The sequence below is a fragment of the Tympanuchus pallidicinctus genome, unplaced genomic scaffold (genome assembly GCF_026119805.1).
Source record: "Tympanuchus pallidicinctus isolate F22 unplaced genomic scaffold, pur_lepc_1.0 scaffold134, whole genome shotgun sequence".
NCBI lineage: Eukaryota > Metazoa > Chordata > Aves > Galliformes > Phasianidae > Tympanuchus > Tympanuchus pallidicinctus.
Genome location: NW_026294653.1, coordinates 46,655 through 60,700, shown reverse-complemented (window position 1 = coordinate 60,700; position 14,046 = coordinate 46,655). Strand labels below are relative to the sequence as shown.

The window sequence follows — 14,046 nt, the reverse complement described above, 5'->3', positions numbered from 1 at the left end:
GCATTGCATCTAAGTTAATTCTGAAGGCATATGCCTTTAATTCCATAGCATCTAAGTTAATTCTGAAGGCATATGCCTTTAATTGCATTGCATCTAAGTTAATTATGCAGGCATATGCCTTTAATTGCATAGCATCTAAGTTAATTCTGAAGGCATATGCCTTTAATTGCATTGCATCTAAGTTAATTCTGCAGACATATGCCTTTAATTGCATTGCATCTAAGTTAATTCTGAAGGCATATGCCTTTAATTCCATAGCAACTAAGTTAATTCTGAAGGCATATGCCTTTAATTGCATTGCATCTAAGTTAATTCTGAAGGCATATGCCTTTAATTGCATAGCATCTAAGTTCATTATGCAGGCATATGCCTTTAATTGCATTGCATCTAAGTTAATTCTGCAGGCATATGCCTTTAATTGCATAGCATCTAAGTTAATTCTGCAGGCATATGCCTTTAATTGCATTGCATGTAAGTTAATTCTGCAGGCATATGCCTTTAATTCCATAGCATCTAAGTTAATTCTGCAGGCATATGCCTTTAATTCCATTGCATCTAAGTTAATTCTGAAGGCATATGCCTTTAATTGCATTGCCTCTAAGTTAATTCTGAAGGCATATGCCTTTAATTCCATAGCATCTAAGTTAATTCTGAAGGCATATGCCTTTAATTGCATTGCATCTAAGTTAATTCTGAAGGCATATGCCTTTAATTGCATAGCATCTAAGTTAATTCTGAAGGCATATGCCTTTAATTGCATTGCATCTAAGTTAATTCTGAAGGCATATGCCTTTAATTGCATTGCATCTAAGTTCATTATGCAAGGCATATGCCTTTAATTGCATTGCATCTAAGTTAATTCTGAAGGCATATGCCTTTAATTGCATTGCATCTAAGTTAATTCTGCAGGCATATGCCTTTAATTCCATAGCATCTAAGTTAATTCTGAAGGCATATGCCTTTAATTGCATAGCATCTAAGTTAATTCTGCAGGCATATGCCTTTAATTCCATAGCATCTAAGTTAATTCTGAAGGCATATGCCTTTAATTCCATAGCATCTAAGTTAATTCTGAAGGCATATGCCTTTAATTCCATAGCATCTAAGTTAATTCTGCAGGCATATGCCTTTAATTGCATTGCATCTAAGTTAATTCTGAAGGCATATGCCTTTAATTGCATTGCATCTAAGTTAATTCTGAAGGCATATGCCTTTAATTCCATAGCATCTAAGTTAATTCTGAAGGCATATGCCTTTAATTGCATTGCATCTAAGTTAATTCTGAACGATATGCCTTTAATTGCATTGCATCTAAGTTAATTCTGCAGGCATATGCCCTTTAATTGCATTGCATCTAAGTTAATTCTGAAGGCATATGCCTTTAATTCCATAGCATCTAAGTTAATTCTGAAGGCATATGCCTTTAATTGCATTGCATCTAAGTTACTTCTGAAGGAATATGCCTTTAATTCCATAGCATCTAAGTTAATTCTGAGGGCAAATGCCTTTAATTGCATAGCATCTAAGTTAATTCTGAAGGCATATGCCTTTAATTCCATAGCATCTAAGTTAATTCTGAAGGCATATGCCTTTAATTGCATTGCATCTAAGTTAATTCTGCAGGCATACGCCTTTAATTCCAAAGCATCTAAGGTAATTCTTAAGGCATATGCCTTTAATTGCATTGCATCTAAGTTAATTCTGAAGGCATCTGCCTTTAATTCCATAGCATCTAAGTTAATTCTGAAGGCATATGCCTTTAATTGCATAGCATGTAAGTTCATTATGCAGGCATATGCCTTTAATTGCATTGCATCTAAGTTCATTCTGAAGGCATATGCCTTTAATTGCATTGCATCTAAGTTAATTCTGAAGGCATATGCCTTTAATTGCATAGCATCTAAGTTCATTATGCAGGCATATGCCTTTAATTGCATTGCATCTAAGTTAATTCTGCAGGCATATGCCTTTAATTGCATAGCATCTAAATTAATTCTGCAGGCATATGCCTTTAATTCCATAGCATGTAAGTTAATTCTGCAGGCATATGCCTTTAATTCCATAGCATCTAAGTTAATTCTGAAGGCATATGCCTTTAATTCCATTGCATCTAAGTTAATTCTGAAGGCATATGCCTTTAATTCCATTGCATCTAAGTTAATTCTGAAGGCATATGCCTTTAATTCCATTGCATCTACGTTAATTCTGAAGGCATATGCCTTTAATTCCATAGCATCTAAGTTAATTCTGAAGGCATATGCCTTTAATTCCATAGCATCTAAGTTAATTCTGCAGGCATATGCCTTTAATTGCATTGCATCTAAGTTAATTCTGAAGGCATATGCCTTTAATTGCATTGCATCTAAGGTAATTCTGAAGGCATATGCCTTTAATTCCATAGCATCTAAGTTAATTCTGAAGGCATATGCCTTTAATTGCATTGCATCTAAGTTAATTCTGAACGATATGCCTTTAATTGCATTGCATCTAAGTTAATTCTGCAGGCATATGCCTTTAAATTCCATTGCATCTAAGGTAATTCTGCAGGCATATGCCTTTAATTGCATTGCATCTATGTTAATTCTGAAGGCATATGCCTTTAATTGCATTGCATCTAAGTTACTTCTGAAGGAATATGCCTTTAATTGCATTGCATCTAAGTTAATTCTGAGGGCAAATGCCTTTAATTGCATAGCATCTAAGTTAATTCTGAAGGCATATGCCTTTAATTCCATAGCATCTAATTTACTTTTGCAGGCATATGCCTTTCATTCCATAGTATCTAAGTTAATTCTGAAGGCATATGCCTTTAATTCCATAGCATCTAAGGTAATTCTGAAGGCATATGCCTTTAATTGCATTGCATCTAAGTTAATTCTGAAGGCATATGCCTTTAATTGCATTGCATCTAAGTTAATTCTGCAGGCATATGCCTTTAATTCCATAGCATCTAAGTTAATTCTGCAGGCATATGCCTTTAATTCCATAGCATCTAAGGTAATTCTGAAGGCATATGCCTTTAATTGCATTGCATCTAAGTTAATTCTGAAGGCATATGCCTTTAATTGCATTGCATCTAAGTTAATTCTGCAGGCATATGCCTTTAATTCCATAGCATCGAAGTTAATTCTGAAGGCATATGCCTTTAATTGCATTGCATCGAAGTTAATTCTGTGGGCCCATGCCTTAATTGCATTGCATCTAATTTCATTATGCAAGCATATGCCTTTAATTGCATAGCATCTAAGTTAATTCTGCAGGCATATGCCTTTAATTGCATTGCATCTAAGTTAATTCTGCAGGCATATGCCTTTAATTCCATAGCACCTAAGTTAATTCTGCAGGCATATGCCTTTAATTCCATAGCATCTAAGTTAATTCTGCAGGCATATGCCTTTAATTCCATAGCATCTAAGTTAATTCTGAAGGCATATGCCTTTAATTCCATAGCATCTAAGTTAATTCTGCAGGCATATGCCTTTAATTGCATTGCATCTAAGTTAATACTGAAGGCATATGCCTTTAATTGCATAGCAACTAAGTTAATTCTGCAGGCATATTCCTTTAATTCCATAGCATCTAAGTTAATTCTGCAGGCATATGCCTTTAATTCCATAGCATCTAAGTTAATTCTGAAGGTATATGCCTTTAATTGCATTGAATCTAAGTTAATTCTGAACGCATATGCCTTTAATTCCATAGCATCTACATCAATTCTGCAAGCATATGCCTTTAATTGCATTGCATCTAAGTTAATTCTGCAGGCATATGCCTTTAATTCCTTTGCATCAAAGTTCATTCTGCAAGCATATGCCTTTAATTCCATAGCACCTAAGTTAATTCTGAAGGCATATGTGTTAGTTAAATAAAAATAAATATATTAATTTTTTACATATGCCTTATTGAAATGTAAATAAACATGTTTATTTTCATATGCCTTAATGAAATATTTATATATTATACTATAGTATTTTCATAATATTTCAGGAAATGTTTTTGTGTGACTCTTCCAATAAACAATGTTGTGATCGGGCAGTGGGCTGGAATGCTTTCTGTGACTTACGTTCTCATGTGATCTCTTTAGTTTTCTGTATAATCAATGATGATACAGGTGCTGTAATTTGGAAATACACAAGGGAGTTTGGCGAAGCAGGTTATGACACCAAAAAGAATAGATAAAGGGCTCTCCCTTATCCTGGGCTCACTGCAACACTGCACAGGAGGGATCTTTAAAGAGACTCTTCCCCGCTGGCAGCCAGCTCTGCAATGGGGTCCAGGAGAGGCGCAGCCAGGCTCCGTCCCTCCCAGCAGCACAGCGCATTGCCTTCACTGTGCTCCCAGGGCTGATCAGCGCTCGCCTCAGGTGATCGACCAGAGGTTCAGGCTGTGATTCAGCAGCTCCCATACAGCCTTCACAGTCAGATACCTCGTGGAATCAGCATTTCCACTACAACGGTCTAGGCTCATCGATCCTTGAGCGCTGGCCAAGCAGGTGGCTTCTGCCAAATGCTTTTCCCACTGCTTTAATGTTCTTCCCCGCATTGCCTTCAACATCGTTTCAACAGCACCGTTGGATCTTACCAGCAGCTGGTGCATGCAAGGGAATGTGAGATGAGCCCTCTGGATGCCAAGATCTTTGGCCCAAATATTTGCAAGGGAACTTTCAAAACGTGTCCCCCCATCTGACTCAATTCTTTCACTGTAGAGAAGACCTAAAATATTCAATCCAGCAACTGTTTTGTGTGCACCTATCTATCTATCTATCTATCTGCTCCATTCCATTTCATCTTACCCATAAATCTTGTTAAGCACACACGTAGAAAGCAGGGTTGTTCAGCTGTGCCCTTCCCCAGGTCACTCTGCTCTCCTCAGACCCCCAGCTCTGTCCCAGAAGCATCTTTCATCAGCCCTTCCTAGAAAGAGCTGCCTGCTTTGGCAGCACAAATGGACTCGTTCATGGTGAACTCCCGGCTTCCTCGTGCCTGGAACAACTCCATGGGCCTGCTCAGCCATCTGCACCAACCCTGGATGTTGTTTGTCTCCACAATCAGCACCCCTACCACCGCATCTTCTTTCCAGAGGTATGTTCCCCCATCCCTGACTAAGAGAGGGAATCTGCTCTGGATCTTCTCCTTATACACAGCAAACGGAATGCCAGAGCAGCACCAGAAAGGAGAGTCCAGTTTGTTTTTGCTCCAAAGCCGCGCTCGGGATACAGCTGGGACTCCTGTGCTTGTTGTTAGCTACAGAGAGGCAGGGCTTTGTTCCAGAAGAGCCACCCAGCTCCACGCTGGGCCTGCTTTTCTGACAGCTCACGAGAACTTTTGAGCCCTGGGCTATTAGGACCAGCAGTGCCCAGCAGTGTAGATGCGTGCCTTGCTTGAGCGCACGGCAGATGCTGGCCTTGCACAATGGTGCTTCAGCACACACCCACCAGGATGGAGCAGCTTGATGCTCTCTGGCACACGTGAGCCTCTGCCTCCTGCAGGCCGTATTTCCGATGGCTGCATGCTGCTTTGCTCTGCTCTGTATTTATGGCCTGTGGCTGGGCAGAAGTCCTGTCTGTGCATGGAGTGGTACTTCCATTACTTTCTAAGCATTTTCTCTCAGCAAAATTTCTGTTAACTGCTTCTGAGCACACTGTGCTACGAAGCACAGTCCCCTTTGCATTGATTTCAGCTTTGCTAGAATTATGTTAATTATGAAGTCTTCCTGTCGATTTATAGGAGGAAGTCTTTGGGAAGTGCTGTGGTTTTCCCCACGTGGTGCTGATGGGTCAGAGTGAAGACATCATGCAAGAGTAACACAGGTGTGTCTGAAATGTTGCTGGAGGCAGCTGCATGCAAAGACAGCATCGGAGCTGAAATCAGGGGGTGCAGATCTGAGAGAGGAATGCTTGAAAAGTGGCTATCTGATCAAGTGTCTGTGCGTTTGGTTTAAAACTACCCCCCACTTTGTATTCTCTGATTCTAGGCATGGACTGAGACCACATTACCTCCAATTCCTCCCCCTGAATGGCGACAAAGCTTTGCTCTCACAAAGCAGTTGGCTTCAGCCCCACGGGTTGCCTGCAGCCTCCGATCTGCAGCAAACATTCTGCTGCCAGAGGACACAGCAGAGCCAGCTCTACTCATTGCAGCAGATAGAAAAACATCTCCGCGCTCTTTTGCACTGCTTTCAGAAATGTTAGCTAGGCTAACTACTTTTTGTAGACAGGAATTGGCTTATCCAATGGTGAGTCATCACCTGTGACTGTTTCAAATAAAGATCTTTTAAATCTGTTTTGCAAACTGACAATAAAATCCTATTTGAGCTTTTGTACAGTGGAATGGCTGCTTGTGCTCTGCCTGCCCACTCCTGCAAACTGCATCTACACCCACCGCCTCATCCACTTACCTTACCATCATAGCAACATCGTTCAGTGTTTCTTCCTCCAGTCAGAAAGGTACTTCAACACGTTCATTAAGCAGGAGCTTAACGAGACTGTGACTTACTTTGTGTTCTCCTGGTGCTAGGGCATCAGTAAGCAGAGCACCGTGCAAACAAGTCCCCTGCAGTTCGAGCAGGATGGCGCCCACAGCAGCTTTGTCTCCTGGAGGCAGGGACAGATGCATCCAGGTGTGAGGTAGGGGAGGGGTGGAACAAGGGGCGAGGGGAGGGAGAGGAGGAGGAGGACTGGGACAAACGTGCCATTCATCTTGCACACCTTCCATTATTCGTGAAAGGTTGTGAGCTGGAGAGACAAGCTGCAGGTACACAATTGATCAGTTTGCTCTCATGAAACGCTCCTCCATCTTCAGTTACTCTGTCTCACTTCCACGGCCACAGCATCCATAGCCCAGAGGATCGGGACATCGGGGCCCTAAATACTCTGAGTGTTCATTCAGTGCAGAAATAGAAATGATAGCTGCTGTAGGTTAGCAGTGTGTGCTGCCCTAGGCAGAAATAAGTCTCTAGAGAAATCAAGATACAACGGCGATTGCTTCACAATCACCTGGAAAGCATAAAATCTGGTCATTCACCAAGTGCAGTATAGTGCGTTAAACAGAGAAGTGCAGGAGTGGGAAACACTTCTGGGCTGATCCAGCTCTGGGGAGGAGGGCATCACTTGAACGTAACAGCAACAAACCAACAAACAAAAGAATAAAATAGAAAAATTTGCCTTGCTTGCAAACAGAACGCAGCAGAGCGATGGAGAATTTTCTTTTCACACAAGATGAATGGACGAGCAAGAGATGAATAAGAGGCAGCAGCCTGAGTGACAGCTGGGCACAGACAAGTTCCCCTGCTGCTGCTGGTGGCCAGAGCCCATTTCCAGGAGGAGCAGCCAGGAGATGTGCTGAGCTGGGAGTCAGACCTGCGGGAACCTGGGGGTTGAAAGCAAGAGTTGAGATGGTGCACCAGCTGTGCTGAGCTTCTCTAGGAAAAGAGGCATGAAATTAAAGTTAGGTTCCCCAGTAGAACACAGGAACCATGTGAAATTCATTGTAACACAACTTCAAAAGCATCACAGATGAAACGTCTGTGGATCACAGGTTTATTTTTAATGACACAGCTCTGGAAAGCTGTGTGCAAAGAAGTGGTTAAGGACACAGGACCAATGTGCAGCAAACCAACCAACGCCAGTTGTCCTGGGGAGAAGCCATCCCAGCAAGCAGCTCTTTGAGTAAGGGACCACAGGGCACAGTGGTTGCCAGGGTGAAAGATATTCTGGGTCCCCAAAACCCCTCGGATTCCTTTTCAGTTAACAGCATCTGTTCTCCCCGTTAGTGGCATTTTCCATTCATACTCTGTCTCTGATTTCCTACGAGTGTGACCAAAATCCTTCTGGAATTTGGCCAGCTCAGTAGCAGAACAGGGGACCTCCTGGATACCAGCATCGGTGCCCACCTTCACTCTCTTCACACGCACGCCTAGTTTCTATCGCCCAGTTTCTAATTGGAGGACGATCACCTCCCTCTCCTGCTGGCCGCCCCTTCTTTAATGCAGCCCAGAACACAGCTGGCCTTCCAGGCCGCAATCACGCTGCTGGCTCATGTCCAGCTTCTCGTCCACCAGGACCCCCAAGTCCTTCTCTGCAGGGCTGCTCTCCAGGAGATCTTCCCCCAGTTTGTATAAATACCTGGCATTGCCCCGACCCAGTGTAGCACCCTGCACTTGGCCTTATTGAACCTCATCATGTTTGCATGGGCCCACTTCTCCAGCCTGTCCAGCTCCCTCTGGATGGCTTCCCTTCCTTCCAATGTATCAACTGCACCGCTCAGCTTGGTGCCATCTGCAAACTTGCTGAGGTGCCCTTGATGCCATCGTCTGTCACTGATGAAGATGTTGAAGAGCACCGGTCCCAGGACCGACCCCTGAGGGACACCGCTTGTGAGCGGCCTCCACCCGGACACAAACCATTGATCACAACCCTTTGCTGGGACCAGCCAACCAATTCTTAATCCACTGAACAGTCCATCCTTCAAATCCACACCTCTCCAATTTAGAGAGAAGGATGTGGGGAGGGACCACGGCAAAGGCTTTGCGGGTAGATGACATCAAAACTAAGACTCTGACTGATAATTCCAACTTCAACATCCACAATGTGGGGTCGAGTGAGAGAGCTCAGAGCTTCCAGGCTCTCCACAGCAAGCTTAGGATCTCAGAACTTGAAAATGTAGATAATGGTGTTTCAGACAACACTCACTCTTGTGTGTCTTTGGGCTGAATGTCTGCATGCTTTGCTGGCCAAGGTGGGGATGGCTGCAGGAGGAGGAAGACAGCAGGCTCTGCAGAGACCCAGAGTCGTGGCTGCCACAAGGGTAATAACTCAGATCCCAGGCAGGGCACCTGGGTGCACCCAAAGCCTAGGCCCAATCTTAAGGATCCAAGAGAGCGTGTGTATGCCCATGGGTAGGTGCTGCAGGGCACATCTTGCTCACTGGTGAGTTTCACATCAGATCTGTACATGGATTTGAGATGATGTGTTTGTGTGTACGTGTATGTGTAGAGTTGTTGGAAATTCTGGGGCAACTTTTCCTGGCTGCTGGTGCAAGAAGAAACTAGAATGAATCTTAGACTCGATATTAGGAAGAAAATTCTTTACTGTGATGGTGGTGACACACTGAAAGAGGTTGCCCAGAGAGGTTGTGGATGCTTCCTCCTCCCTGGAAGCATTCCAGGTCAGCCTGGATGGGGCTTTGAGCAATCTGGTCTAGCAGAAGGTGTCCCTGCTTATAGCAGGGGAGTTGGCACTAGGTGATCTTAAAGGTCCTTTCCAGCCCAAACCCTTCCATGTACGAAGGAATCCTCCCTCTAGGCCCCGTAGGTGTGATGATACTTTGCAGGGCATCAGGATGACCGAGGCATGTTCCCATCTCTGTGAGGTTTGAAGAGGCCCCCCCAGTTGATAGATACTGAGGCTGGATGGAAAACCAGGCTGCAGTAATTGAAAAGATAAAGGCAGTGTAGCTTAGTAATAAGACTTGAGTACAGTTCTTACTACTGCATCCCAAATGGCCTGCATGGAAAAAAAATCTGACAGCATTTACAGAGGGCATGTATTCTCCCTTCCACAGCCTTAATTTTTCCACGTTGTGTCACATCTCTTCTTGGCACTGTTACGCATGCTGCCTCTGAAGCTGTTGCAAATAATAAATGGGAAATCCATCAGTGCAAGCAGGTGGCTTTTTCTTTACAATCATCCAATGTTCAGAGAATGCAGACAAGTTGTTTGGTGAATAACTTTTCTTTGTAATGTCAAAGCTGTGCAGCTGATAGCAGTTCTTGGACTGCAGCATTTTTACAGAGTGCAGCTAAGCTGCCTTTTGTGTGTGCAGTAGAAAACGTGGCTACATGTGTGCCCGACTTCAAACCACCACCTTTTGCACGTTTACTTTTGTGACTTACAAATTCTGAAATAGGTTTCCAACGAGGAGAGAAACACCAAGTAAAGATTTTTCTGTTCTTCTGACACGTCTGGCGTCAGAGGAAGCGTGAATGGTTCTGCATCCACGTCCACAGAGAACGGTGGGGCCAGTGCAGTTCACTGGCAGCTGCAAAACGTCTTCAGAACCGAGCCCGGAGGGGGCAGCAGCACAACAACAGCTCCTGCAGCTGCTGCGCTCAGCACATCCTCACCAAGACAAGAGCAGCCAGCAAGTCCTCCAACTCGGGCATAACTACGGTCAGCCAAGGTCCTCTTCCACCCGGCTACGAGCTGAATGTATTTTTCTGCTGCCTTTTCTGTTCTCTTATTTTAAGCACACCAAAATACACGTCACATCTGCCTTTTGCTGCACAACAGAAATTGCCAACAGCTTTTAAAGTGAGGGTTTTCTAAACTGTTTGACCCAGTAGACCTTCAAGTGTGTGTGCGTGTGTGCGTGTGTGTGTGTGGTTTAATCAAGAAAGGAATTAAATTTTAAGCAGTTATGCTGGCTGTGAACTGCTAAGTCAGTGAGACGACTTGCTGTCCTCAAATTAGAAAGAAGTCAAACAGTAAGGAAGTGGTATAAATAAGCAGAAGGAAAGTCACTGTTGCAGGACATAATCTGCTGTGTGGCTTTAAATGTTCATACACTGCACCTCCTGAGAGCAATGTGGGCACAGACATTTCATACCCATGTGGAATTTGTCCAACGATTGGTCTGTTGCCTCAAAGATATGAAATAATACCTTATAATAAATTGAATCTTATTATAAATAATATCTTAACTTTAAGAAACAGAAATGTTTCTGTACTCTGAGTGAGGGAAAGCAGAGCTGCCCAATGTGAGTGGCACAATAGGTGAGTTAAATGTGGCTGCAGTTAAAGCAGCAGGTGGTGGAGGCTTGGATTCCCGTGCCTACAGGATAACCGTGACAGCAATTCTGAAAACATCAGTTGTTGCTTCACCACTTTTATTTCATTAGAAATGGGAAATCACTGCGCGTTTCCCTCCGTGTTGCATTTGATGCAAACACAGGAGTAAGGCAGCGTCCCAAACGCTGCATGTTCAGGAAATGCAACGTCAGTGCCCTGGTGCTGCACCGCCTGTATGTGATGTGCAGAGGGCGAAGGAGGCTGCGGGCCCTTTCCTCGGGGCCGGCTCCTCTGTGCCCTGTTGCTGGCCGCAGAGAAGGGCTGCCCGCTGGGCACAGGGAGCGCCTTCTCGCCGCCGTCCCGTGCCCTGCAGCCCCCTCCTCATCCCGTGCGGAACGCCGCTCCCAGCAGCACAGGTGCCATTGTGGAACCTTCCCCATGTCACAGCCGTCACCTTGGTCACTGCCGCCCCACCCGGCGCACTCGTCTCTGAGAGTGCTGGGCAGGTGGCAGCCATGTCCAGCACGAAGAGAGCGAGAGCGGAGGAGGAGAGAGCGGTTTTAAATGGGAAGAGGGAGCTGGGGGCCCCAGAACCAAAGAGGAGGAGGGGGCCCACCATGACCATCAGGCAGAGGAGGGAGAGGAGGAAGGGAGCCCGGTTCCATCGCGCCCGGGCCAGCGCTGTGAGCGACCATGGGGAGCCCATGGAGGTGGATCCGCCTCCAGAGGAGCCCATGGAGGTGGATCCGCCTCCAGAGGAACCCATGGAGGTGGATCCGCCTGCGGCACAGCTGGCCTGGCACCACACCACCGTGCCAGGCCCTGTGTTGGCGCGCTCACAGCTCCGCCATCGCTGGTCCGGGCGCTCGGCCCCTTACCCTCTGCGCGGCCCCCGCCCCCGGCATTAGCTGGGTGGCATTGCTAACATCTGCTCCTCCTCCACCTTGTTGCTCCTCTGCGGTTCTGCGGGCCCCCAGTTCCATCTTCCCCCCGTAGGAGTTAGGCTTTGTTCTGGGTTTTGTTGTTGATTTTAGTGTTAGCTTAGTTTTAGTGTTGAGTTCAGTTTTAGCGTTAGGCATAGGTTACTGTTAGGAGCTTAGAGTTAGGCATAGGTTACTGTTAGGAGCTTAGAGTTAGGCATAGGTTACTGTTAGGAGCTTAGAGTTAGGCATAGGTTACTGTTAGGAGTGTAGAGTTAGGCATAGGTTACTGTTAGGAGCTTAGAGTTAGGCATAGGTTACTGTTAGGAGTGTAGAGTTAGGCATAGGTTGCTGCTGCCAGCTGGCAGTAAATGCTGCTCACTCGGTAAGCCCTCCCCTAATTTATCCTGCAGAGAAATGAGTGCGACTGCCCTGAGAAGGGAGGTTTGATGGCGTCTGCAATGAATTGAATTTCCGTCTTGTGACTTTTCTGTTGCAGAACATCGAGGCATGTGAGTGGCTGAGAAATGGAGTTGGGACTCAGGGGAGCAATGGAGCAATGGGTCACAACCTTCCTGAGCGGCCCTTGCAAGGTAGGAGTGCCTTACTGTGAGCGTGCGCTAAGGCACTGCTGTTCAAACACAGCTGGTGGCACTGTCTGCAGCAGGTCTGCTTTCTGTTAAGCTTTTCCCTTCTTTTATGTCCTCCTGTCCTTTTCAGCTCCTGCTCCCCACGCCTGCAAGTGGAGCAATGCTCAAGTTTGAGGAATCGTTTCCTTGGCAGGTGGAAGACATGGCACAGCTGCAGGTTTTGTGTCCTTCTTTGTTATTGGGTCAGTAGAGCAAGGAGATGTTCAGAACAGCTCTAAGTCAGCCTGTAACAGCAGTGTGCGTGAGAGAATAACGACTCCTTCTCCCCTCTTGTAGAAAGCAGCATCCTTGAGAGCAGGAGAGCAGCAGGCTGCCTGCTGTGTGGCTGCTGAAGGGCATTTCTCCCAGCTGAGATCTCTGAGCCCACGCTGGCGGAGAACGTGCTGTGCCACCATCTCTTCTGTGGAGCCACTTTGCAGCTGCTCTGTGCGCTGGCTGTAATCGTGCCAGTTTCCAGGTGCCATAAGGCAGTAAGTCGTGTTCTCTGAGGCTGATAGCAAGGCACGGGCAATGGGCAGGGAGGGAACAATCTGTAGCTGTGGCCTACGGTGCTGTGCCCGGCACTGCTGAGCGTGCCATCATTTGTCCTGCCCTTCCTTCCGTGTGCGCGTGTTCCTGATGCACGCCAGGAGCCTTGGGGTGCTGCTCATCTGCTGCTGCTGCTGCTGTGCTGTGTGTGCTGCCAGGCAGTGTCCAAGCCCTGTGCAGGCGCTGCCTTGCAGGAGATGGCTTTGAGTTCTGGTTTGTGTGGGACTTTTGGGCAGGAGATAGAGGTGGAGTTTCTGGCGTGCCCTGATGGCAGGAAGGCGGTTTCCAGTGCTGGCAGCCAAAGCTGCCCGGGCGGTGGCTTGAGCTCCCCACGCGAGCTGTCAGCCACTTGTTAGCTGTGAAGGTTCACTGACCGTTTCTGCCTTGATTCTTGTAGGACTGGCACAGTCTTGGGACTCGGTCTGGCGAGACAGTGAAGAAAGCCATGGCAAGTGCTGCTCTGCTGCAGAAGAAAGCCCGGAAGGAGAGCAAAAAGAACAAAGAAGGGCTTGAGTGAGAAGGCCCATAGGACGCTCGAATCAGCTGGAATGCTTCCTCGGAGGTGGCACCAAAGGCAGCGGACTGAGTCACCTGGTTTTCTGGCATGGCCGTGCTTTCCCTGTCACGGACAGTGCAGCGGAACTGAGGCACCTGGAAGGGAAGGGCTTGTGCTGCATTCCAAGCAAAGAGGGCTTGCCAGAGGCAGGTCTTCATCTATGGCAAGAGATGGAGAGGCTGTGTTCCTTCTGGCTGCGTCAGCGGTCTTTGCGGGCTTTGCGGTCAGCAAGGACATACAGCTCCTGGCCAAGCCCCCTGATGTTCTCGTCTTCGCTTCTCCGCCTGCTTCTCTTCTTTGGCTCAACTGGACCGCAGTTCTCTCCTCAGCGCTGTGGTGAGGCCTATCTACTTTTCAGACACACTCTCTCTCTCTCTCTCTCTCTCATTCTATTTTGCTGATACCATATTTAGTAAATTAGTTTGTTCCACCTGAGATCGTTGCCACTGTTTTCAATCATTTTGGGATCCCCTGTTTCCCTTTTGCGGACCCGTGGATCCCTCCGCCCCGCTGGTCATGGAACCGGGCCAAACCAGCCCATCAACCGCTGGCATCGAGGCATCTCCACTTCAGAGCTGGATAGAGGGCATGGAGAGTAAGAAAAGG

The 14,046-nt window shown here is 46.4% G+C and overlaps 1 long non-coding RNA gene across 3 annotated transcripts; it reads left to right on the top strand.

Moving 5' to 3' along the window:
- Positions 1-10,726: 10,726 nt before the first annotated feature.
- Positions 10,727-13,350, top strand: LOC128076265 (uncharacterized). Of its 3 annotated transcripts, none has more exons than XR_008204317.1 (5): positions 10,727-11,526; positions 11,557-12,299; positions 12,427-12,538; positions 12,633-12,826; positions 13,282-13,350. It is a non-coding gene; the product is annotated as an uncharacterized LOC128076265 (long non-coding RNA). The 3 variants fall into 3 exon arrangements; XR_008204315.1 differs by having other exon boundaries at positions 10,728-11,867; positions 11,961-12,299; XR_008204316.1 differs by having other exon boundaries at positions 10,727-12,299.
- The last annotated feature ends 696 nt before the right edge of the window (positions 13,351-14,046 follow it).